The sequence below is a fragment of the Schistocerca piceifrons genome, chromosome 3 (genome assembly GCF_021461385.2).
Source record: "Schistocerca piceifrons isolate TAMUIC-IGC-003096 chromosome 3, iqSchPice1.1, whole genome shotgun sequence".
Lineage (NCBI taxonomy): Eukaryota > Metazoa > Arthropoda > Insecta > Orthoptera > Acrididae > Schistocerca > Schistocerca piceifrons.
Window position 1 is genome coordinate 826,010,801 of NC_060140.1, and position 25,770 is coordinate 826,036,570.

A 25,770-nucleotide genomic window follows, 5' to 3' on the forward strand; every position below is an offset into this window, starting at 1 on the left:
GATGAAGCTTTGCACAGATCTATTGGGCACTGTGTCTAGTACACCTGTCGATCGCATCATGTCGCTCTTTTCAGTTCTGAGCTCACAGTGAGAATGTAAAGATGGCTAGAAATTAGCGTCTCCCATCAAGTATGAGAGCCTGGCGAAAGAATACGCCTGAAACTATGCAATCCACATAACATGACTGTCATGCGGTTCGTTCTACACGACAATCCTCGGTCATACTCTGCAGGGGCAATGAAGACGCTCCTGCGCCGTTTTCGGTGGGAAGTGTTTGATCACCCATAATACAGCCCGTCAATGGCTACCCCTCCCTGAGGTTCATCTCTGCTCAAATGAACCGCTGGCTATGAAGACAATATTTTGACACAACGAGCTGCGGTCTAGAGTAGAAAATTGTCGAAAAGCACTGGCGGCTGTCTTCTATAAGGAGGGAACTGAAAAATTGGTAAAACGCTACGACAGATGTCTAAGCATGAGCGGCGACTGTGTAGAGAAGTAGCTGGAAAGTATAGCTAACCGTTGCAAATAAAACAGTTTTAATTTTCACTGTGGTTTCCATTTCGCGACCTATCGTTTCTTACTTTCCGAATAGCCCCCGTAATGAAAAGAATTTTCAGGAGTTTTAACGAAAATAAAGAAGAGGATACAACGTTTCCCAGAGAGCAACCAAGTGAATAACTGAGAAGATACGCTGATAAGCCATAATGTGATGACCACTGCACACCGAGAAGTTGGAAGCTGCCTGGTGATGTTGCGGGCACTTAATGCGCTATGAAATGTATGTGAGCGCAGTAGAGGCGCACGGGACTCTCCCCAGCGAAGGTATGGACTGCAAATGTGCAATACACTGAGATAAGCGACTTTGTCAAAAGACAGATTATTATTACATAAAGCCTATGAACGAGTATCTTGAAAACTGCGAAGCTGGTAGAACGTTTACGTGCTAGCGTCGTGAGCATATACGGACAGAGCTAGAAGGACAGTGAAACTACCACTAGGCGCTAAATGGTTGGCTGTCCACGACTCTTCACAGAACGTGCGGTTCGGAGGCTTGCCCGCTCTGTAAAGTAGGATAGATCGTGGTCTGTGGTATCCCTGTCGCAAGAGCACAATGCTGCTGCAAGCACAAGTGTTTCGCTTATCGTACACTGTTGAACATGGAGATTCGCAGCAGACCACCCCTATGTGTTTGCATGCTGACCGAACGGCATCGTCAGTTACGATTGCAGTGAGCAAGGGACCATCGGGATTCGACCTTCGATCGATGGAAACGTGTCAGCTCTTCGGGTGAATCACATTTTTGATACGCTAAGTCGATGGTCGTCTCCGCAAGCGCCATCATCGATGTGAATGGCGGCTCGAAACGTGCAACGCACCAGGATGTCGGCTACTGGGAGCAGTATTATGGAGTGGGAGACATTTTCCTGCCTTGCACAGGACCTGTCGTAGTTATCGAAGAGACGCTGACAGCAGTGTAATTGCCCACGTTTCGGAGCCAGAGCCGTGCTACAGTGATTTGAGGAGCATTACAGTGAACTCGCGTTCATGCCTCGGAGACTAAAGCCACCTGATGTAAATTCTATTGAATACATCTGGATCGCTAACGGGAGCCATACTCGAGTATGTAAATCAGTGGCCCGTTATTTACCCGAATTACCTGACCTGTGCGTAGACGTCTAATGCCGCATACCTCCACAAACCTAAAACAAACTGTAGTATCCCTGATACGCAGATTCAGTTTGGTTCATCAGTGTATAAGCAAGCCTGTTGCCTGAATTGATTTTAATAATCAAGAAGAAATAGCTTTAATTTGGTTAAGGCCAATGAAGGTTAATTCACGTAAAGAGTTGAAGAAAGGATGTTAGTTGGTCAAGGCAGTGAGGTCAACACTGAAAATGGTTCAAATGGCTCTGAGCACTATGGGACTCAACTGCTGAGGTCATTAGTCCCCTAGAACTTAGAATTAGTTAAACCTAACTAACCTAAGAACATCACAAACATCCATGCCCGAGGCAGGATTCGAACCTGCGATCAACACTGAAAGATATTCACTTGCTTGAGCAATCTTTAGCACACGAGTGGAGAAGAACGTTCCTGCGACACATAATAATTTCGTGTTGTGATTTGGAGATTACAATTGCAGTAGCGATCTACGATGGCCTACCAGCATGACAACAGCGCAGCCACGCTCCGCAGACCAGCGGCCTGGCAGCGGCTCATCGCTACGTCACTTAGTTCACACGTCACGTGTCGACAGTGCAGCCTGATTAGGAGACCTGTAAACAGCTCCTAACTGAGATTTATTTTATTAGCAATTTATTCTGTGTAGAATTGAAAACAAATTTCACTGGTTTTGTGCAGTGGTGTCAAGCTACACTAATATGATTTATGTGCTGTTGAGTGTATATATCATTGTCTGTATTGTATGCCAGTTAGTACACTCAGCGTGGAAGGCTGTTTACCAGAAAATTAAAAAAAAATAAGAGTACTCTAATAGTATGACAACTCAAGGGCAAGAGTTATCCAGTTAAAAAAATGTAGAAGGTAGCTACAAAAGTTGATAAAATTTATAGTACAGATGTGACCCTATTAAAGTTACCTAAGCAGTTACAAACGGAGATAATTAAACAATGTAACTTAATCAGGAGCCGGCCGGAGTGGCCGTGCGGTTCTAGGCGCTACAGTCTGGAACCGCGTGACCGCTACGGTCGCAGGTTCGAATCCTGCCTCGAGCATGGATGTGTGTAATGTCCTTAGGTTAGTTAGGTTTAAGTAGTTCTAAGTTCTAGGGGACTGATGACCACAGCAGTTAAGTCCCATAGTGCTCAGAGCCATTTGAACCATTAACTTAATCAGGGATGAGGTTAAGGATCACTTTAAAGAAGTAGGGTGTAGAATAAAAACCTCTAGCTGTCACAATAAATGGTGATTTTATTTAACACATCATCAGTTTCGGGCTCGTGACCACCTTCAGCTGGTTTATATTCAGGTACATGTTTCCACACTCACTGTTGGAGATCAGTGTTTAAATCAAAAACAAATCCAAACAGATGCAAATGAAACATTTGGAAGTGGCTAAGCAACATATGTTGCAAAATAATATAGCACCTAGATAAAGCTGGTGTATCCATATCGTTTTTATATTATATTTATCGCATATTTGAACAGAAATATCTCGTTTTTTATACGATAAGTGTGTCTTAGTTACCGTGCTAATGACTGGTGCTTCCATATTATAAGTTTGATAAAATAGTGGCACTTAAGAACTTGGTAACTTTACATACACATACATTCGGTGCATGTTTACATTTGAGAAGCAGAGATCACAGTCAAAGAATTTAAGTCAAAGGAGTACAGAGATGCTACACATACAGACACAGAACGGGTATTACAAATTGGGAAAATGAAATTGTTACAAGATTGTGGAACCACATGGTCATTAACAATGTGCAGAATGGTTACTGCTAAATTATATAAGGTTAAACAGACTATAAAAAATGCTAGTTGTGAGGGGGCCGTGAGTTACACTTTTTTGATTGCGTTTACAGTTGGTAAGATGCTGGAGTTATATTTGGGAGGCGTCAGTTTGAAACTTCCGTGGTTTTTAAACGTTATTTAGCATGAATGCCAGGTTATCAAGGCTATTCCTAGTCACCTTACCGATCTCTGATGCCTTTTGCTCGATGATAGCACTAATCCAGAAACTGCAGCGAGCAGAGTGGAACTAGCGTGTTATTTAGAAAATCATCCTTCCGAATATTAACCACAGACAAACTGCCTGTTGGCTTCCGTCTCACGTTCTTCGGCCGACCTTCGTTTGGTAATTTTTCTGACGTTCCGCCAGCACGAGCAACTGGCTTTGGCAAAGTTTCACCCTCCATTGCTGGTGGTGGACTGGTGAATCCGAGGGAGAAGCCCACAGGCAATTTGTCAAGAAGTGACCACGAAGGCCTTAACAATTTTGTATTTACCACGGACTTACTATTTTCCGATTTATTCCCTTTGTGTGTTTGTTACCTGCATCCTCTCTGTTACTGCCCTCCACCACAAACCATCCAGCAACTGATGCCTTGATGCCATTACATCAGTTTGATCACCTCAGACGTTCGGTTTGGAATCATGCTGACTGGAACAGAATTGTCTTCAGTGGTGAGTTCCACTTCAAACTGAGCCCCGACGACCAGCTAAAACGTGTCTTTTGAGAAGTTCTGAAAGGTTCACAGGGGAACTTCTGTAAAGTTTGGAAGGTAGGAGCCGAGATACTGGCAGAAGTAAAGCTGCGAGGACCGTGCGTGAGTCGTGCTTCGTTAGCTCAGATGGTAGAGCACTTACCCGCGAAAGGCAAAGAACCCGAGTTCGAGTCTCTGTCGGGCACACAGTTTAAATCTGTCAGGAAGTTTCACATCAGCGCACACTCCGCTGCAGAGTGAAAATCTCATTCCGGATGCTCAATAATGTTCATGTTTGTGAGGAGTTTGGCAGTCAGCCGAAGTGTTTAAACGCGGAATAGTGTTGCTGGAGTCACTCTATAGCAATTCTGGACGTGTGGGGTGTCGTATTGCCCTGCTGGAATTGCCCAAGTCCGTCGGATTGCACAGTGAATATGAATGGATACAGCTGATCAGACCGTATGCTTACGTACGTGCCGCCTGTCAGAGTCGTATCTAGCCGTATCAGAGGTTCCATACCACTCCAACTGCACACGCCCACACCATTACAGAGCCTCCACCAGCCTGAACAGCCCCCTGCTGACATACAGGGTCCATGGATTCATAAGGTTGTTTCCATACCCGTACACGTCCATCCGCTCGATACAGTTTGAAACGAGACTCGTCCGACCGGCAACATGTTTCCAGTCATCAACAATCCTGATATTTACAGGCTCAGGCGAGGCATAAAGCTTTGTGTCGTGCAGTCATCAAGGGTTCACGAGTGGGCCTTCGGCCCCGAAAGCCTATATCTATGATATTTTGATGATTGGTTCGCATGCTGACACTTGTTGACGACTCAGCATTGAAATCTGTAGCAATTTGCGGAAGGGTTGCACTTCTGTCAAGTTGAACGATTCTCTTCAGTCGTCATTGGCTCCGTTCTTGCAGGATCTTTTTCCGGCCGCAGCGATATCGGAGATTTGTTGTTTTACCAGATTCCTGATATTTACAGTATACTCTTGAAATTATCGTATCCCCACACTTCATCGCTACCTCGGAGATGCTGTGTGCACCGACTATAACACCACGTTAAAACTCACTTAAATCTTGAAAACTGGGCGTAGTAGCAGCAGTGACGGTTCTAACAACTGCGGCAGACACTTGATGTCTTATATAGGCGTTGTCGACCGCAGCACCGTATTCTGCCTGTTTACATATCTCTGTATTTGAATACGCATGCCTATATAAGGTACTCTGGCGCTTGAGTGTATTTTAGACCTTTTAGTTACAAAAAGGCCTGGCCATATCGACGGCGTCAGTATCGGGACACGAATTAGTGACCAAGATTTCATCATAGCGATTATGGTTCCTGAAATTAGTAAAGCACTCAAGAAGCCTAGGGATTGTTTCTGCTAGAAAGAGAAGATAAGCAATCTTTAGTGTCTCGCACTGACAATGAATTCACATCACATAGTTCCAGTATGATGGATGTAGATGAATTATGGGCAAATGTAAATGGATTGTAAATCGTGATCTGGAGAAATGTGTGCGGAGTAAGCAGATTATGGAAGGAGAAGAGCCATTGTGGTTTAATGACGAAATTGGAAAAATGCTGAGGAAGCAACGACTGTTGCAGTTTCGGTTCAAAAGAGAACGCGCAAATAATGACAGGCAAAAGTCGGCAGAGACTTATGTCTGTAAAACGATCGATACACGAAGCTTACAACAAATACTATCACCATATCTTAGCAAAAGATCTTGCCCAGTACCCGAGAAAATTCTGGTCCTATGTAAAATCGCTAAGCGGGATGAAGGTTTCTATTCAGTAGGGTTGTTGTAGGGAAGGCGAATGGTGAGCTTCGGTTTACTGGTAGAATTTTAGGAAAGTGTGATTCATCTGTAAAGGAGATGGTAAATAGGATACTAGTGCAACCCATTCTTGAGTACTCCTGGAGTGTTTGGGACTCGCATCATGTCGGATAAAAGAGGGATTCAGCGACGGACTACTAGATTTGTTACTAGTAGGTTCGAACAAAACGCAAGTGAAGTATTACGGAGGTGCTTCCGGACCTCAAATGGGTATAGTTGGAGTGAAGGCGATGTTCTTTTCGAGGAACACTATTGAAAAATCTAGAGAACCGGCATTTGAATCTGACTGCAGAACGATTCTACAGCCGCCAACATACTTTTCGCGTAACCGGGGTTCGTATGAAGGCATATAGAAAGTAGTCTTCTCCGTTGCTCTGTTTGCAAGTGGAACAGGAAAGGAAGTGAGTGGTACCGATACAGCAGCCCTCCGCCACGCACCGTTCGGTGACTTGCGGACTACGTATGTATATGTAGAAGCTACATCTGCTTCACGTTTTTTTTGGTAGGAACAGCATGAACAGCCTGGCTCATTAGATTAGATTAGATTTACATTCATTCCAATTGATCCATAGTGAGGAGGTCCTCCAGGATGTAGAACGTGTCACAAAAACAACAATACATGACAAATATTTACAACTCAAAGAAATAAGCTAATGTACCATTCCACAGGTCCCAAGTGGAATGATCGTCATTTTTTAATGAGCACGATATGAAAGAATCATTTTACAAATACTAATGCACTGAATTAAAAAAATAAAAAAGTTTTATTTATTTATTTATAAGGTAATAAACGTGTAATACAGCTACTATAATACTTATTTACAATGAACACATTACTGCACTGAAATGGTGCAGAAGTTAGATTGTGCTTACACACACACACACACACACACATACACACACACACACACACACTTATTTACAATGAACACATTACTGCAGTGAAATTGTGCAGAAGTTATATTGTACTTATATATATACACACACACATAAATCAATTGATTCTACTGAGAAATTCATCAATGAAGTACAAGGAGTTGGCCACCAATAAATCCTTTAGGCTTCTCTTAAACTGAATTTCATTGGTTGTTAAGTTTTTTATGGCTGCTGGCAAGTTATTGAAAATGTGTGTTCCTGAATAATGCACACCTTTTTGTACAAGACTAAGTGACTTTAAATACTTGTGAAGATTATTCTTATTTTTAGTATTGATTCCATGAATTGAGCTGTTGGTTTGAAAAAGTGATATATTTTTAATGACAAATTTTATTAAAGAATAAATATATTGGGAAGCAGTAGTTAGTATCCCTAGTTCCCTAAACAGGCTTCTGCAGGATGTTCTTGATTTCACACCACATACAACTCATACTGCACGTTTTTGTGCCCGGAAAACTTTAGCTTGGCTTGATGAATTACCTCAAAAAATAATCCCATATGACATTATGGAATGAAAGTAAGCATAGAATGCCAGCTTTTTCATTTTTATGTCCCCTATGTCTGACACAATTCGCATTGCAAATAGAGATTTGTTAAGACGTTTCAGCAGTTCTGTGGTGTGCTTTTCCGAGTTGTATTTATTATCAAGCTGTAATTCAAAGAATTTAACACTGTCCACTTCTTCTATCTCCTTGTCATCATATGTTAGGCATATACTCGTGGGACACCCCTTACAAGTTCTGAACTGCATGTAGTGTGTTTTTTCAAAGTTTAGTGACAAGGAATTGGCTAGGAACCAGTGATTAATGTCCAAAAACATTTTATTAGCTGATCTTTCTAAGACTACACTTGATTTTCTATTTATTGCAATGTTTGTATCATTGGCAAAAAAAAAAACGAGCTTGGCATCTGGTAATGTTACTGATGAAAGGTTATTGATATACACAGGAAAAAGTAAGGGCCCTAAAATGGAACCTTGTGGGACCCCACATGTAATTAGTTCCCAGTTGGATGATACCTGATAGCTTGATACACGTCTCTTTCCTAATAATACCCTTTGTTTCCTGCGAGAGATATAAGACTTGAACCATTTTGCAGCATTTTCTGTTACACTATAATATTCTAATTTACTTAAAAGGATGCTGTGATTTACACAGTCAAATGCATTTGACAGATCACAAAATTACCAGTTGCCTGGAATTTTTTATCTAATGAATTAAGCACATTTTCACTGTAAGTGTAGATAGCCTTCTCATAATCAGAACCCTTTAGAAATCTGAACTGTGACTTTGACAGTATGCTATTTGAGGTAAGATGGTTATAACGCCCTGTGTACATTACTTTTTCAAAAATTTTTGAGAATGCAGGAAAAAGTCAAATTGGAAGGAAATTTGATGCTATTTCTTTATCTCCCTTCTTAAACAGTGGCTTAACTTCGGCATATTTTAACCATTCAGCTCTAACGTTGGTAACTTTTTGGGGGAATCAGTGTTCAAATAAGGAAAGCACTTTATTAGCAAAAGTGTTATATTTTTCATTCATGCCCTGAGCACTGTAAACATCAGTCCAGTGAATGTCTCTGAGGAGTGTCCTAAAATAATCAATTTTTGGCTTATTGATTACCCTCTTGAGCTCAGATTTAACAGATTTTATATCCTGTTCAGTGTAAACATTTAACAGAAGGAACTGCGTGTCATGATCTGAGAGGCCATTGACTGTTGGTTTTGTAATATAATTTTGTTCATTGGACTTTTCCATAAAGATATTATCAATGGCTGTTTGTGAGCAGTTGGCTACCCTAGTGGAGAACTTTACAGTGGGAATAAAGTTGAATGATAGTGTCACTAATTCAAATAAGTTCTTATTGGGAGAGTCTTTAAGGAAATCTACATTGAAATCACCATCAACCACCATTTCTTTGTTTTTGTTGCAAAATGGGCCAGTACAGCTTCAAGGTGGTTTACGAACAGATTAAAGTTACCTGCAGGTGCTCAATATACATTGACTTCTCTTAGGTTGAAAGCTACGGGAAAGGTGCATAAAGTGGAAAAATGGGTTCCGCATGAACTGAATGAAAGACAGCACGTGAAAACATACTAAAGAAACTCGTTTCTCCATCGAATGTGACAGGCGATGAAAAATGGATATATTTTGAGAATCCTAAGCGTCGTAAATCATGGGTGAACCCAGGCAAACCATCGACATCCACTGCAAGACCAGATCGCTTTGGAAAGACGATACTCTACGTTTGGTGGGATCAGAAGGGTGTCATCTATTATAAGCTGCTAAAACATGGTGGTCAAATTAAGTCGGGTGATACTGAGGGAATTAGATTAGAAAATCCGACGCTTAAAGTAGTAATGCAGTTTTGCTATTTGGGAAGCAAAATATCTGATGATGGTCGAAGTAGAGAGGATATAAAATGTAGACTGACAATGGCAAGAAAGCGTTTCTGAAGAAGAGAAATTTGTTAACATCGAGTATAGATTTAAGTGTCAGGGAGTCGTTTCTGAAAGTATTTGTATGGAGTGTAGCCATGTATGGAAGTGAAACGTGGACGACAAATAGTTTGGACAAGAAGAGAATAGAAGCTTTCGAAATGTGGTGCTACAGAAGAATGCTGAAGATTAGATGGGTATATCACATAAATAATGAGGAGGTATTGAACAGAATTGGGGAGAATAGGAGTTTGCGGCGCAACTTGACAAGAAGAAGGGATCGGTTGGTAGGACATGTTCTGAGGCATCATGGGATCACAAATTTAGCATTGGAGGGCAGCGGGGAGGTTAAAAATCGTAGAGGGAGACCAAGAGATGAATACACTAAGCAGATTCAGAAGGATGTAGGTTGCAGTAGGTACTGGAAGATGAAGCTTGCACAGGATAGAGTAGCATGGAAAGCTGCATCAAACCAGTCTCAGGACTACAGACCACAACAACAACAACAACAACAAAACATGGTAAAATGGTTAACACTGATCGCTACCAACAGCAAATGATGGATTTAAATAGAAAAAAAGGCAACACAAGTCATATTGCTCCATTATAACGCCCCGTTACACACAGTAAAACAGGTCAGGGAAACGAACGAGGCGTTCAGCTAGGAACTACTAGGGCTTGCGGCATATTCTCCAGACTTGGCTCGGTCACTGGGACAGGCAAAAGGCGTCCGTTGAACGACGTTTCCATTCGTATCAAAATGTACGAAAATGGCTTGCTGACTCGTTCGTTCCAAAAGAAGAACAGTTTTTTTGACGTGGCATTCATAGCCTGCTGGAGAGGTGTGAGAAATATATAAATAGCAATGAATATTATTTTGAATAAAATATTGATTATCAGTTTCAAACAACAGACAGATAATTATCGCAATCAAATTCCGGTTTCATATTTCTACACCTGGTATATGTACAGCGCTCCAAAGCCTTCAGCGTGCCCTATTACGTGGGCGGCTAACAGAAGTCCGATGAGCATGATACTCCATGTGGTACAGTGGACGGGCAAAAATATGGAAACACCAAAAACACAACACTTTAAAATGTCTAATACGGTGTAAGAAATACATTGATATTCAAAATAGCTTTCAGTCGTCTCGGAATGGATGAATAAGGGTGCTGAACGGCTTACACCATCCTCCAAGCAAAATGGCAAGTTCAGGCAACGATAATGGAGGTGGATAGCGATTACACAACCTTCTCTCCGAAGTAGACAACAAAGGCTCAATAATATTGAGAACTGGTGACTGTGGTGCCCAGGTGAGATGCGAGAATTCATCTTCGTGCTCACAAATTGACTTGGAGGAAGTGAACTGTGTGAACAGGGGCTCATTCGTATTGTAACACAGTATCACCGCATCAGCATTGGGGAACGAAAACTGTATGTGGGATGGACTTGATTGGCGAGAATGGTCATTTAATCCTAGGCAGTAGTACGACCTTGCGGAGTAACCATGGTGCCCATGGAATATGACGGCATGGCTGCCCTAATCATCACTGAACCCTCGCCGCGTTCCCCTCTCGAGACGTACACTCGGCCAGAAGACGATAACCGTTTACAACAAGTGTCATCTTCATTGTTCCATAGTGCAGGTTTTACGGCTTCGTCATCACGTTTTTCTGTTACAGGCGTGTGCATCACTGATGAGTCGTTATGGCATTCCAGCTTGCCCTGCAATCCTCTGTTTTTGGATCTCTATTCATATTGTTTTGGTTGTTCTGGTGCTGGCAAGGTTCACCAGTGCGTCATTCAGCTCCTGAATGACTTTTGCAGCTGTCCTCCCCTTATTTTTGGTCACAATCCTGTTCAATGATCGTCTGTCACGATCACTCAACACATACATCCGCGTTGTCATTTAGTGGAAATGTGGAAAGTTGTGCTAAGGACTGTGGAACCAAACTGCTAGGCCATCGGTACCTAGGCTTACACACTACTTGATTTCACTTAAATTAACTTACGCTAAGGACAACACACACACACACACACACCTACGCCCGAACTAGGACTCGAGCCTCCGACCAGCCACGCGAACCGTGACGAGACGCCGGAGACCGCGCGGCTGCCCCCCGCGGCGTCATTTAGTGAATAAGGCTTCTCCGCATTAGCTATATAAGATACAAATCTTTGATGTTGTGCCTCTTGAAACACCAAACAACTCATCTGCCTTGGTTGTGGAAGCACCCACCACGCGAGCACCTGCAATTTGCCCATTTTTGAATTCACTTAGCCAAACGCCTTGCCGCAATGGTAACACGACCACGTGCCCCTCCATATCCGAAGCCAGTGACAAATGTTGGCTGAGGATGATACGGTCGTCAGTCAGTACCGATGTGCCTCCCGAGGCCTGTTTCGACGGAGTTTGAGTTTTCAGTTCACTTAACTCCGATATAAAGCATTCACAACTGTCTAGAACACTGTTCTGAGAACGACTGACACGTGCAAAGTATTGAAGATATTGCAAAGGCGCCGTTCGTGATCAAATACAACAAAGCGATCTGCAGGCTTGTGTATCAACTGCATTTATTTTCAGGTCTGCATTTCTCGAGGTTCTTTTATATTTTTATCCACCCCCTATATAAGTTCAAAAATGGTTCAAATGGCTCTGAGCACTATGGGACTCAACTTCTGAGGTCATTAGTCCCCTAGAACTTAGAACTAATTAAACCTAACTAACCTGAGGACATCACATACATCCATGCCCGAGGCAGGATTTGAACCTGCGACCGTAGCGGTCTCACGGTTCCAGACTGCAGCGCCTAGAACCGCACGGCCACTTCGGCCGGCCCTGTATAAGTACAGTGCTCCAAAGCAACCAGTGTGATGTTTTAAGTGTGAGACAAGCATTTCTTCTGATGGGGGTGATAAATCTAGGTAGAAAGCTGACGACGCAGTGATAAGTGATACTTTGTCCAGTGACATTAAAGTGACCACCTGTCAAAAGTCAGAATAACTACCTTTTGCATTGCGGACCTCTGTAAGACGCGCAGAAAGAGAATCCATAAGATTATGAAGGTACCGACAGGGATTTTGTGGGGCCATGGTGATTCCAGTGCAATGGCCAGCTGTGCTAGGTTTCTCATGTGAGGATCCATGGCTTGAGCAACCCGATCGATGTGGTCCCACAGTTTTCCGATTGGGTTTAAATCCGGGGAGTCTGGTGGCCAGAGGAGTACGGTAAACTCATACTGGTATTCTTTGAAACACGCAACGTACACTGCGTGCTATGTGACATATTGAATTGTTTGATTGGTAGATGCTATCGCGCCAAGGAAAAACCAACAGTATATGGTGGTGGACGTGGTCCCAAAGGACAGATATATACTTAAGTTGAGTAAATGTAAAAAAAAGGCACTCCGTCTTCAGGCCACGAGTGGCCCACCGGGACCATCCGATTGCCGTGTCATCCTCAGTGGAGGATGCGGATAGGAGAGGCATGGGGTCAGTACACCGCTCTCCCGGTCGTTATGATGGCATTCTTGACCGAAGCCGCTACTATTCGGTCGAGTAGCTCCTCAATTGGCATCACGAGGCTGAGTGCACCCCGAAAACTGGCAACAGCGCATGGCGGCCTGTATGGTCACCCATCCAAGTGCCGACCACGCCCGACAGCGCTTAACTTCGGTGATCTCACGGGAACCGGTGTATCCACTGCGGCAAGGCCGTTGCCTAGGTTGAGTAAATGTGGCTTCCAAAATAACGAGATCACCAAGGGAATACCACGAAAGCATTCCCAAGACCATAATATTCCTTCCTCCGGCCTGGACTCTTCCGACGATTGTTGCAAGGTGTTTGCTTTCAGACGTTTCACGCCGATGGAGCGTAAAATGTGACTCATCAGAAAAGACAAACTGCCGCCACTCAGTAGACCTCCTGTTGCGGTATTGGCGTGCAAATTCTAGACTTCATCTCTGATGAACACCAATCAGACCAGACGCCTGCTGCGGAGACCCATACGCAGCAACGTTTGCTGAACAGTCTTTGAGGAGACATTGTTGGTAGCCTCTTGGTCGATCTGAGCGGTCAGTTGCTCAACAGTTGAACATCTATCACATCTCCACAACCGCTGTTCATCCTCTAATTTATGGCCCGTGATGCACCAGAGTTGCCTCGGTTCCAGTTTTGGACAGCGCCGAAAGCCTATGATCATGCCCTTTTGGATGTCAGATAAATCGCTGCGTTTTGGCATTACGACAACGACTGCTCTGTTTTTCGCGCCTCCGCGACACGCTCTATATACCCTCCACTGCTAGTGCTGCCACTTACCGTTTGTGAGTGATTACTACATGTTGACGCCGAACGTAGGCGGTCTTCACATTGACTTGACTGGACCGTGAAGAAGACAAGAGGCATTGCGGTCAGAGCAATAAATCTTCATTTGGTCATTGGTAGTGCGTTGTTTTCAGAAACTGCGGCATTTTCGGAAATGTCTTCACAAAAGAAGACAAAGTAAACATTCCAGAATTCGCATCGAGAACAGCTGCCAACATGAGTAACGTAGAAGTAGATATCCTCGGAGTAGTGAAGCAACTTAAATCACTTAATGAAAGCAAGTCTTCTGGTCCAGCCTGTATACCAGCTAGGTTCCTTTCAGAATATGCTAATGTAATAACTCCATACTTAACGGTCATATAAAACCGTTCGCTCTACGAAAGATCCGTACCCAAACACTGAAAAGTTGCACAGGTCACACCAATATTCAAGAAAGGTAGTATGAGTAATCCACTAAATTACAGGCCCATATCATTGAAGTCGATATGCAGCAGGATTTTCGAACAAAGTTGCACAGGTCACACCAATATTCAAGAAAGGTAGTATGAGTAATCCACTAAATTACAGGCCCATATCATTGAAGTCGATATGCAGCAGGATTTTCGAACATATATTGTGTTCAAACATTGTGAATTCCCTCGAGCAAAACGGTCTATTGACACACAGTCAACATGGGTTTAGAAAACTTCGTTCTTGTGAAACACAACCAACTCTTTTTCATATGAAGTGTTGAGGCTGTTGACAAGGGTTTTCAGATTGATTCCGTATTTCTGGATTTCCGGAATGCTTTTAACACTGTACCACACAAGCCGCTTGTAGTGAAATTGCGTGCTTATGGAATATCGTCTCAGTTATGTGACTGTATTCGTGATTTACAGTCACAGAGTTCATAGTAACTGACGGAATGTCATCGAGTAAAACAGAAATGATTTCTGGCGTTCCCCAAGGTATTGTCATAGGCCCTTTGCTGTTCTTTATCTATATAAACGATCTGGGAGACAATCTGAGTAGCATTCTTCGGTTGTTTGCGGAGGGCGCTGTCGTTTGTCGACTAATGAAGTCATTAGAAGATCAAAATAGACTGTAAAACGATTTAGAAAAGATATCTCAATGGTGCCAAAAGTAGCAGTTGACCCTAAATAATGAAAAGCGTGAGGTCATCCACATGAGTGCTAAAAGGAACCCGTTAAACTTCGGTTACACGATAAAGCAGTCAAATCTAAAGGCCGTAAATTCAACCAAATACCTAGGAAATTCAATTACGAACAACTTAAATTGGAAGGAGCGCATAAAAAATGTTGTGGGGAGGGCTTACCAAAGACTGCGTTTTATTGGCAGGACATTTAGAAAATGTAACTGATCTACTAAAGAGACTGCCTACTCTGCGCTTTTCCGTCCTCTTTTAGAATACCGTTGTGCTGTGTGGGATCCTCACCATATAGGACTGACTGAGTACACTGAAAAAGTTCAAAGAAGAGCAGTACGTTTTGTATCATCGCGAAATATGGGAGAGAGTGTCACTGAAATGATACAGGTTATGAGATGGACATCATTGTAACAAAGGCGTTTTTCGTTGCGGCGGAATCTTCTCACGAAATTCTAATCACCAACTTTCGCCTTCGAATGCGAAAATATTTTGTCGACGCCGACCTACGTAGGGATAAACGATCAACATGATAAAATAAGGGAAATCAGAGTTCGTACGGAAAGATATAGGTGTACGTTCTTTCTGCGCACTATAAGAGAGTGGAATAATAGAGACTAGTGAAGGTGGTTCGATGAACCCTCTGCCGGACACTTAAATGTGATCTTCATAGTATTCATGTAGATGTAGATTTTGCACTGTAAGAGGTATTCTCTTTTGGGAGGGCTGAGAAATATGTTGATGTTTGCGAAGCGGTGAGTTGTTTTCGGATAAAGTTAAGTGTTCGGAGAAAACCAGACTGCCCACAATGGACTGCAGTGAGAGAGGGAGGGGTTCGTTATCTGGCGATAAGAGCTCGCTAGGGTGTAGAAGGGTGAAGTTCGCCCCCCCCCCCCGCCCCCCCCCCCCCCCCCCCCAGTGCTGCGAACAGGAACGCAAAGCACAGTATCAATAGCCGCCACCGTGCATTCGCGCCTTGTGATTACAGAGTTGTGCATCACGTTGCATTAGAAGTGATCTGGAAAGTAGAATGTCAAGGATGAGGGCACAGCGACTGGAGAGTATAGCGTTTTCTTCAGTATGTTACGATTCTTTGTCCGCCTCTTGTATTCAATTCTCTTGTGCTGACCAACTGGCAAAGAACGCAGGAAAGAATTAAATTTGTGAGATATTCGTTCCAGTTGGGGATCCAATTGTTGTTGTCAGAGACACGGAGGGAAGCGAATGGAGTTGGAAATAAGAGAACGTGGAAAGCAGACAACAGGTAACTCGTTTACGACAATTCTCATGTTACTTACCTCAGTAGTACACAAGCCCTTGTCGGATGGTGGAAAATAAGTATTATGACAAAACGTAGAAATTAAAACGAAATATAATCACCTTCCCTGTGCCGTGTAGATAACGCAAGATCTGCGCAAGGGCGCCTGATACAGACAAATCTACCCACATGTATGGAAGGCACAATGGTACCCCGAAAAGTAGGGTATCAAAGCCTACTGGCGAAGGGAACAAGATGCGTTTCGTAATGATCGTTGCCAGTATTGTATTCATCAACATACATGTGGCAGGAAGAAAACCCCATGCAACTGAAAGTTATTGTTTTTGAAGCGGCTTTTTTACACGCTGCAGCTGTACAGCCTCGCCGCAGAGCCAAATACATTTACGCAAACTATTGCAAAAATGCTGGCAAGATAGAACAGCTATAGCTTACAGTAATCTATTAAAAGGAATTATACGTTACGTATCTCGAGTGTGAAGAGAATGCGTGGCAATATAGTTAAAAGTTCATTTTGATTGGCCTCTATTTGGTCTAGACAAGAATCTAGTGAACGATGATTAATACAACTAGTAGAATATCCAGTTGCTCTCTCCTAGGGGGCACGGTAGATAAGTCCTGGTGTTGTTTGGAGGCACGATGTTGATACTGCCGAAATAACTGACTGGATCCGAGGGTCTGCTTATATCCGCATTTGGCCGATTGATATCATCTTGGGAACTATTTGTGTGGCGTGAGGCGGAAGCATAACATAGTCCGTGCAGTGTGCGCCTTCTATGGTGTTTCACCATCGCTCTGTGTGGCCCATCTCTGGTGGCTAATCTTGTCGTATGGCGTCCTCTCTGTACATAACAGTGCGTGTCTTCTGGCGGACGCAGCACTCAAATAAAATTTAACCACTAGTGCTACCGACAGTGCCTCCATGCAAGTCATGTAATACCACTGCGACATATGTGGTTAATGTAATGGATCTTCGACTAAGAACGGACTTCAATAAGTACTGCAACACAATTTTTTCACTGGAAAATTTCTCTTCAAAAAATGTGGAATTTGTTGTGGAACATTTTGGAGTATTCCCGCTTTAGCCCCTATAGTTTCACGAAGTATCCTAAAAAGTGGCGTCTGTTACGGAGGTGCGTTCCAGGCAGAGAGCTGTCCTTGAATTTCTTTTGGAGGAGAGCATCGTAGATATTCATAGGTACTTGCAGTATGTCTACGGAGGCCTGACAGTGAACAAAAGCACGGTGAATGGTTGGGCGAGGCGTCTGTTATCTCAACAAGGTCGCGCAACCTTTCCGATCTCCCGCGTACCGGCTGGCCAGTGTTTTTTTTTAATATTTATATTTTGATTAAATTATTATTCTCTTTTGAAGATTCAGAAATCTTTTGAGAGTTTTGCACCACTTCTTGGCGGGAAGAGCAAAGACTTTTCAAAAACGTTAGTACTGTATGTGATAGTTTATATGTCACCTGAAATCGTTTGCAGAAGGCGTAGCGTTCTCAGGATTAAGAACAGAGTTCGCATTGCCACTTAATTTATTTGTGTCGTGATCATGTTCGATCACTACCGGATATGAGACATAGCAACTACGAACAGAGAAACCTAAAGGACAGGCAGAGCTGGAAATTTTCTTTGCTGTACTACACCACACATTAAAAGAAATTGGATTTAAATCACAAACAAGATAGATAGCAATGCGCCTTCTGCCTTAACTACGACGTTTGCCGACATGCAGTCGGTCCTTGGTAGCTGTATGAAAACTATAAAAACGCAGTTATTTCTGTTGACATTAATAGGAGATGGATAGCATAGAAATACTTTAAGTAATAAGCAGGCACTACAGCATTTGAGAGCACAATAACCAATTTAATTACCTTAGTCAGTATTGCTAACAATAGGCTCCGTACATTTCAATTTTATGTCTTGCTGGCTGTTTCTTTAAATAAAGTCTTTTAACATTTTCGACATTTCATCTTAGCTACACACATAAATTCTTACATAGCAATGCAGAATAGTAGTACTTTATAATAACTAATTAGCGATTGCGGACCACGCCATATACGCGTCCGCCGTCTTTAAAAAATATATCAGGACTGTGGTAACAGAAGAGGATTACAATTCTTCAGCTGTCAAAAAATAAGAAACACAAAATATCGCTATCGATACAGTTTATGAACAATTCGTATTCTGCGCCGTGGCGCGTAAGATATTCTTCGAAATATCAGGTAGTCGCTGCTCAGCGACGATCTATGAAACTTTTACACAAATTGTATGGCTTTTATGAGCCTGCATGGTTAGATTATCGAATGTAAGTTTATTTAAGCTATCGAAACTGATACTAATATTACACCGTACACAGTTCTGACTCCTGCAGTGATGGAACGTGCGGACACACTCATTCGAGGTGATCCATGGATCAGAATCAAAGACCTCGCCGCTCAACAGGACGTGTCTGTTGGTTGTGCTGACACACTCATCCACCAGTTGGGGCACACAAAGGTATGTGCCCACTGCATTACTCGACGTCTAAATAAAGACCATAAAGATCAACGAACGAGCTTCTATCTACATCTATATCTACATGGATACTCCGAAAGCCACCGTACGGTGCGTGGCGGAGGGTACCCTGTATCACCACTAGTCATTCCCTTTCCTGTTCGACTCGCAAACAGAGAAATGGGTAAACGACTTTCTACATGCCTCCTTATGCGCCCTAATTTCTTATATCTTGTCTTCGTGGTCGTTGCACGCAGTGTATGTGGGAGGCAGTAGAATCGTTCCGCAGTCGTCTTCAAATGCCGGTTCTCTAAATTTTCTCAATAGTGTTTCTCGAGAAGAACGTCGCATTCGCTCCGGGTCTCCCATTTGAGTTTTCGAAGCCTTTCCGTAACACTTACATGTTGTTCGAACCTGCCGGTAACAAATCCAGCAGCCCGCCTCTAAATTGCTTCAATGCCTTTCTTCAATCCGAGCTGCTAGGGGTCTTGAACACTCGAGCAGTACTCAAGAATAGGTCGCACCAGCGTTGTCTACGCAGTCTCCTTTACAGGTGAACCACTCTTTCCTAAAGTTCTCTCAATAAACCGAAATAGACCATTCGCCTTCCCTATCACAATTCTCACATGCTCGTCGCATTTCATGTCGCTTTGCAACGTGTATTTAAACGGCGTGACTATGTCAAGCAGGACACTAATAACACTGTATCCGAACGTTACAGGTTTGTTCTTCCTGCCCATCCGCGTTAACTTACACTTTTTTCACATTTGAGGCTAGCTGCCATATATCTCGCCGGCCGCTGTGGCTGAACGGTTCTAGGCGCTTCAGTCCAGAACCGCGCTGCTGCTACGGTCGCAGATTCGAATCCTGTCTCGGGCATGGATGTGTGTCATGTCCTTAGGTTAATTAGGTTCCAGTAGTTCTAAGTCTATGGGACTGATGACCTCAGATGTTAAGTCCCATAGTGCTTAGAACCATTTGAACCATTCATCACACCAACAGGAAATTTTGTGTAAGTCGTCTTGTATCTTCCTCCATACACTCAACTTCGACACCTTAAGGCGGGTCCACACTGAACGCCCCGCCGCGCCGCTCCGAGGCGCGCACTGTCTTCCAGTTGGATCGCGCGCACAGTCTGAAGATCGAGCGAGCTAAGGCCGGTATTACACTATCAAATTTCTTTGTCCAATATCTTTGTCCAATATCTATGTCAAAGATATTTGATAGTGTAATAGGGACTTTGTCAAATGTCGTCCAATATTTGATCAAATCTAGGGCCTCGCTGTATATTTGATCAAAGAAACCGCTTGTCTTCTGTTCACTGCAATGTGACATGTTACCACATGGAGCGCTAGCATCGCTGCAGCGTTCTGTCGTCTGTAGTGTTTTTATAACCATTGCCGGTAAATACAATTGGTGTGTGCCGACAACTACAAAATTAATAGAGATGTCTGAAGCTGATGAGGCGCTTTACAACGTGAGGCACCCTGAATAGAAAAATAGATTAAGAAGATTGGAGACCTAACCTGACCTAACCTAACCTAACACAACCCTCTCCCGTAGCAAGGAATCGGAGTGTTATAGTGAGCCTGTCTTCTGAAGATGTAGCAGTTCTTAAGTGAATATTGTGCTTTGTGATATGAGGATACACTTCATTGAGCACATACAGAAATGTATGCTCATCCATTCTTAAGTAATTGATGTACGACTTGACGTCTTCCACTGTAAGCTCACGTAACAAGTTTTGTTGAATGCTTTTATCGTGTCGTCGTAAAACCTACGGTTTCACCCAGATTAGATTAGTTTTTCGTTCAATAGATCCGTGCCGAGGAGATCCTCGTGGATGTGGAACATGTCTATTTTTTTAAGCTGAAATAACAATACTAATAGTATGAATAAATACATCATTTATTTCTATTAAAAATTTCGCCAATGGAGTAGAAAGAGTTGGCCAGTAGTAAGTCTTTCAGGCTCCTTTTAAACTGATCTTTATTTCTAACTAAATTTTTTATGTTTCCTGGCAAATTATTGAAGATGAGTGTTCCGGAGTAGTGGACCCCTTTTTGAACTAAAGTAAGTGCTTTTAAGTCCTTGTGCAGATCATTTTTGTTCCTGGTATTGTATGTATGAACTGAGTTGTTTGTTGGAAAAAGAGATATATTATTTACGACAAATTTCATTAAGAAGTAAGTATTCTGAGAGGCAGTAGTTAGTATACCCAGTTCTTTGAAGAGGTCCGTGAATTTACTCCACAAATAATACGTATTAGACGCTTTTGGATCTTGAAAACTTTTGTTTGACTTCAAGATTTACCCCAAAATATTATCCCATATGACATTATGGAATGAAAGTATGCAAGCTTTTTCATTTTTATGTTGCCTATGTCTGCTAACACTCGAATTGCAAATACAGATTTGTTAAGGCCTTTCTGCAGTTCTGTGGTGTGCTCCTCCCATCCGAATTTATTATCAAGTTGTAATCCCAGGACTTTTAAGACAACCTCGTATGTATGGTTCCATTTTTCCCCCCCACTTCTTTTCCGCATGTGCACACAATGCAACTGGAGTACGTAGAACTACTACGGTTAATAACAAGTTGTTGTCAGCCATCTTGAACTTCGACGAAAAATTTGATGACAGTGTAATACCCCTTGTAGCGCTACGTCAAAGATCTTTGTCAAATATATTGCATGGAATATTGGATCACATCTTTGATCAAATCTTTGACAAAGAAATTTGATAGTGTAATACCGGCCTAAGCCCCGTCTAAACTGAGCGCGCGCAAACGCGCCACTTCCTTTGATGTACCGACAACAGCCGGAACACTGCGCGGCGCGGCACGGCACGACGCGGCGCAGCGCGGTTCGCCGTCCACACAGCGCGCAGGGCCGCGCACAACCGTTTTGCGCAGCGCGGCGCGGCGCGCTCAGTGTGGACCCGCCTTTACCGTACACCATAACATCATGAGCAAACAACAGAAGATTGCTGACAACCCTGTCCGCCAAATCACTTGTGCATACAGAGAACAACATCGGTCCCATTACACTTCACTGGGGCACTCCTGACGATACCCTTGTCACTGATGATCACTCACCGTCGAGGACAACTTTGAGTTGTATCGCTTAAGAAGTCGTCGAGCCGCTTACATATCTGTGAACTTATGCCGTATGCTCGTACTTTTTAATGGCCTGCAGTGGGGCACTGTGTCAAATGCCTTCGTGAAATCCAGAAATAAACATTTGAATGTTGCCTTACATCCATAGTTCGCTGTATTTCATGTGAGAAAAGGGCAAGCTAAGTTTCACACGTGTGATGCTTTCCAAAACCATGCTGATCCGTGAATATAAGTTTCTCAGTCTCAATAGAGGTTATTCTATTCGAACTGGGAATATGTTCATGGATTCCGCAGGAAACCTGAAATCCGGTTTCGCAGGACACAGCGGATCAGGCTGTGGAAAGGGGCCAAGGTCAATTACGGTTAGTTATAAAAGAACACACAACTCTATTCCTCAAACAAATGCACAATTGTCTCTTTAAAAGAACAAAGATCAATTCACGGCTCTGGGCCCAAGTAACTTCTCCAGTTGTTGATGTGATCTTCAGTTCTGAGACTGGTTTGATGCAGCTCTCCATGCTACTCTATCCTGCGCAAGCTTCTTCATCTCCCAGTACCTACTGCAACCTACATCCTTCTGAATCTGCTTGGTGTATTCATCTCTTGGTCTCCCTCTACGATTTTTACCCTCCACGCTGCCCTCCAATACTAAATTTATGATCCCTTGATGCCTCAGAACATGTCCTACCAACCGATCCCTTCTTCTAGTCAAGTTGTGCCACAAACTCCTCTTCCCCCAATCCTATTCAACACCTCATCATTCGTTATGTGATCTACCCATCTAATCTTCAGCATTCTTCTGTAGCACCACATATCGAAAGCTTCTATTCTCTTCTTGTCTAAACTATTTATCGTCCATGTTTCACTTCCATACATGGCTACGCTCCATACAAATACTTTCAGAAACGACTTCCTGACACTTAAATCTATACTCGATGTTAACAAATTTCTCTTCTTCAGAAACGCTTTCCTTGCCATTGCCAGTCTACATTTTATATCCTCTCTACTTCGACCATCATCAGTTATTTTGCTTCCCAAATAGCAAAACTCTTTTACTACTTTAAGTGTCTCATTTCCTAATCTAATTCCCTCAGCATTACCCGACTTAATTCGACTACATTCCATTATTCTCGTTTTGCTTTTGTTGATGTTCATCTTATATCCTCCCTTCAAGACACTATCCATTCCGTTAAACTGCTCTTCCAAGTCCTTTGCTGTCTCTGACAGAATTACAATGTCATCGGCGAACTTCAAAGTTTTTATTTCTTCTCGATGGATCTTAATACCTACTCCGAATTTTTCTTTTGTTTCCTTCACTGCTTGCTCAATATAAAGATTGAATAACATAGGGGAGAGGCTACAACCCTGTCTCACTCCCTTCCCAACCACTGCTTCCCTTTCATGCCCGTCAACTCTTATAATTGCAATTTCGTTTCTATACAAATTGTAAATAGCCTTTCGCTCCCTGTGTTTTACCCCTGCCACCTTCAGAATTTGAAAGAGAGTATTCCAGTCAACATTGTCAAAAGCTTTCTCTACGTCTACCAATGCTAGAAACGTTGGTTTGCCTTTCCTTAATCTAGCCGTTGGGTCAGTATTGCCTCACGTGTTCCAATATTTCTACGGAATCCAAACTGGTCATCCTCAAAATCGGCTTCTACTAGTTTTTCCATTCGTCTGTAAAGAATTCGTGTTAGTATTTTGCAGGCGTGACTTATCAAATTGATAGATCGGTAATTTTCACATCTGTTAACAGCTGCTTTCTTTGGGATTGGAATTATTATATTCTTCTTGAAGTCTGAGGGTATTTCGCCTCTCTCATACATCTTGCTCATCAGATGGTAGAGATTTGTCAGGACTGGCTCTCCCAAGACTTTCAGTAGTTCTAATGGAATGTTTGTGTTGTTTGTTTTGGTTTTAGGGCGCAAAACTGCTATGGTCATTAGCGCCTAGTCCGTGACCTAGGAAACAGTAAAAAACCGAAAATGGAAACCAGCAGCAATGGGAACGAAAGTCATAAAATTTGGAGAAACTGAAAGCAGAAGGAAGGCTTAAAAATCCACTACAGAAAGGGGTTGGTTGTCCCCAAAAAAAGCTCAAATGACTGACGTCATTTCACTGGCACTAATAAACTCGATAACGCGATCGGCTGAGCGCGTGATATCTGCTAAAATCGACGATATATCAGGCGACAGCTGTAGACGGGAGCGTAACGGATTAAAATAGGGGCACTCAATTAAAAGGTGTCTTACCGTCCACAGCTGAGAGCAGTGGGGACAGAGTGGGGGAGGATCGCCGCTTAAAAGATGTCGATGGCTAAAAAGACAGTGCCCTATCCGGAGTCTAGTTAAAATTACCTCCTCCCGACGACGCATGCGGGAGGAAGAGGTCCAAGCACAAGGAAGAGCTTTCACGTCCCGCAATTTATTATGGGGAAGTGTCGACCAATGTGAGTGCCATAAAAGAACAACACGACGACATAAAACGCTCCGTAGATCGGTGAAGGGAATCGATTGAATAGCTGGCTGAAGAAGAGAGACTGCAGCCCTGGCTGCTACATCGGCCGCCTCATTTCCACAGATACCAACGTGTCCCGGGAGCCAGAGGAACGCCACTGAGACGCCCCCCAGGTGGAGCAAGCGCAGACAGTCCTGAATCCGGTGGACCAGAGGGTGCACAGGGTAAAGAGCTTGGAGACTGAGGAGAGAGCTGAGAGAATCTGAGCAGATAATGTACTGTATCCGCTGATGGCGGCGGATGTAGTGGACAGCCTGGAGAACAGCGTAAAGCTCCGCAGTATAAACCGAACACTGGTCGGGAAGCCGAAAGTGATTTGGGGTGTCGCCAACAATATAGGCACTCCCTACATCTAACGATGTTTTCGAGCCATCGGTGTAAATAAATGTGGCTTCCGTCAGTTGTGCACATAGAGCAGCAAATGCCCGACGATAAACAAGTGAAGGGGTACCATCCTTGGTAAATCGACAAAGGTCACGGAGCAGGCAGATCCGGGGACGGAGCCAAGGCGGTGCTGTAGCCCAAGTTGTCAAGAAGGTTTTAGGAAAGCGGAAGGAAAGAGAATGGAGCAGTTGACGGAAGCGGACTCCCGGTGGTAGTAGGGAGGAGGGGCGGCCTGCATACCCTACATCAAAGGAGGTGTCGAAAAAAAATGTCGTGTGCTGGATTAGCAGGCATGGAAGACAGATGGCTAGCACAACGACTCAGAAGGACTGCTCGCCGATTGGACAGCGGAGGTTCAGCAGTCTCAGCATAAATGCTTTCCATAGGGCTGGTGTAAAAAGCTCCAGACACTAAACGTAATCCACGGTAGTGGATAGAGTCGAGACGCCGAAGAATAGACGGCCCAGCAGAGGAGTAGACTATGCTTCCATAGTCCAATTTCGAGCGCACTAAGGCGCGATAGAGGCGGAGAAGGACCACTCGGTCCGCTCCCCAGGAGGTACCATTCAGGACACGGAGGGTGTTGAGGGATCGCAGACAGCGAGCCGAAAGATAGGAAACGTGGGAGGACCAGCACAGTTTTCTGTCAAACATAAGACCCAAGAATTTAGCGACGTCTGAAAACGGAAGGTTGACAGGTCCTAGATGTAAGGAGGGTGGACGAAACTCCTTACGTCGCCAAAAATTAACACAAACGGTCTTACTGGGAGAAAAACGGAAGCCGGTTTCGATGCTCCAAGAGTGGAGGCGATCGAGACATCCTTGAAGACGTCGTTCAAGAAGGCTAGTCCGTTGAGAGCTGTAGTAGATCGCAAAATCGTCCACAAAAAGGGAGCCCGAGACATCAGGAAGGAGACAATCCATAATTGGATTTATGGCAGTGGCAAACAGTACAACACTCAGCACGGAGCCCTGGGGTACCTCGTTTTCTTGGGAGAAAGTACGGGAGAGAGTAGTGTTCACCCGCACCCTAAATGTGCGCTCTGCCATAAATTCGCGAAGAAAAAGGGGCAGCCGACCTCGAAAGCCCCAAGAGAACAGCGTGCGGAGGATGCCTG

At 43.5% G+C, this 25,770-nt stretch overlaps 1 pseudogene; it reads right to left on the reverse strand.

Moving 5' to 3' along the window:
* Positions 1–13,000: 13,000 nt before the first annotated feature.
* On the reverse strand, positions 13,001–13,118 carry LOC124790701 (annotated as a pseudogene).
* Between the last annotated feature and the right edge of the window lie 12,652 nt (positions 13,119–25,770).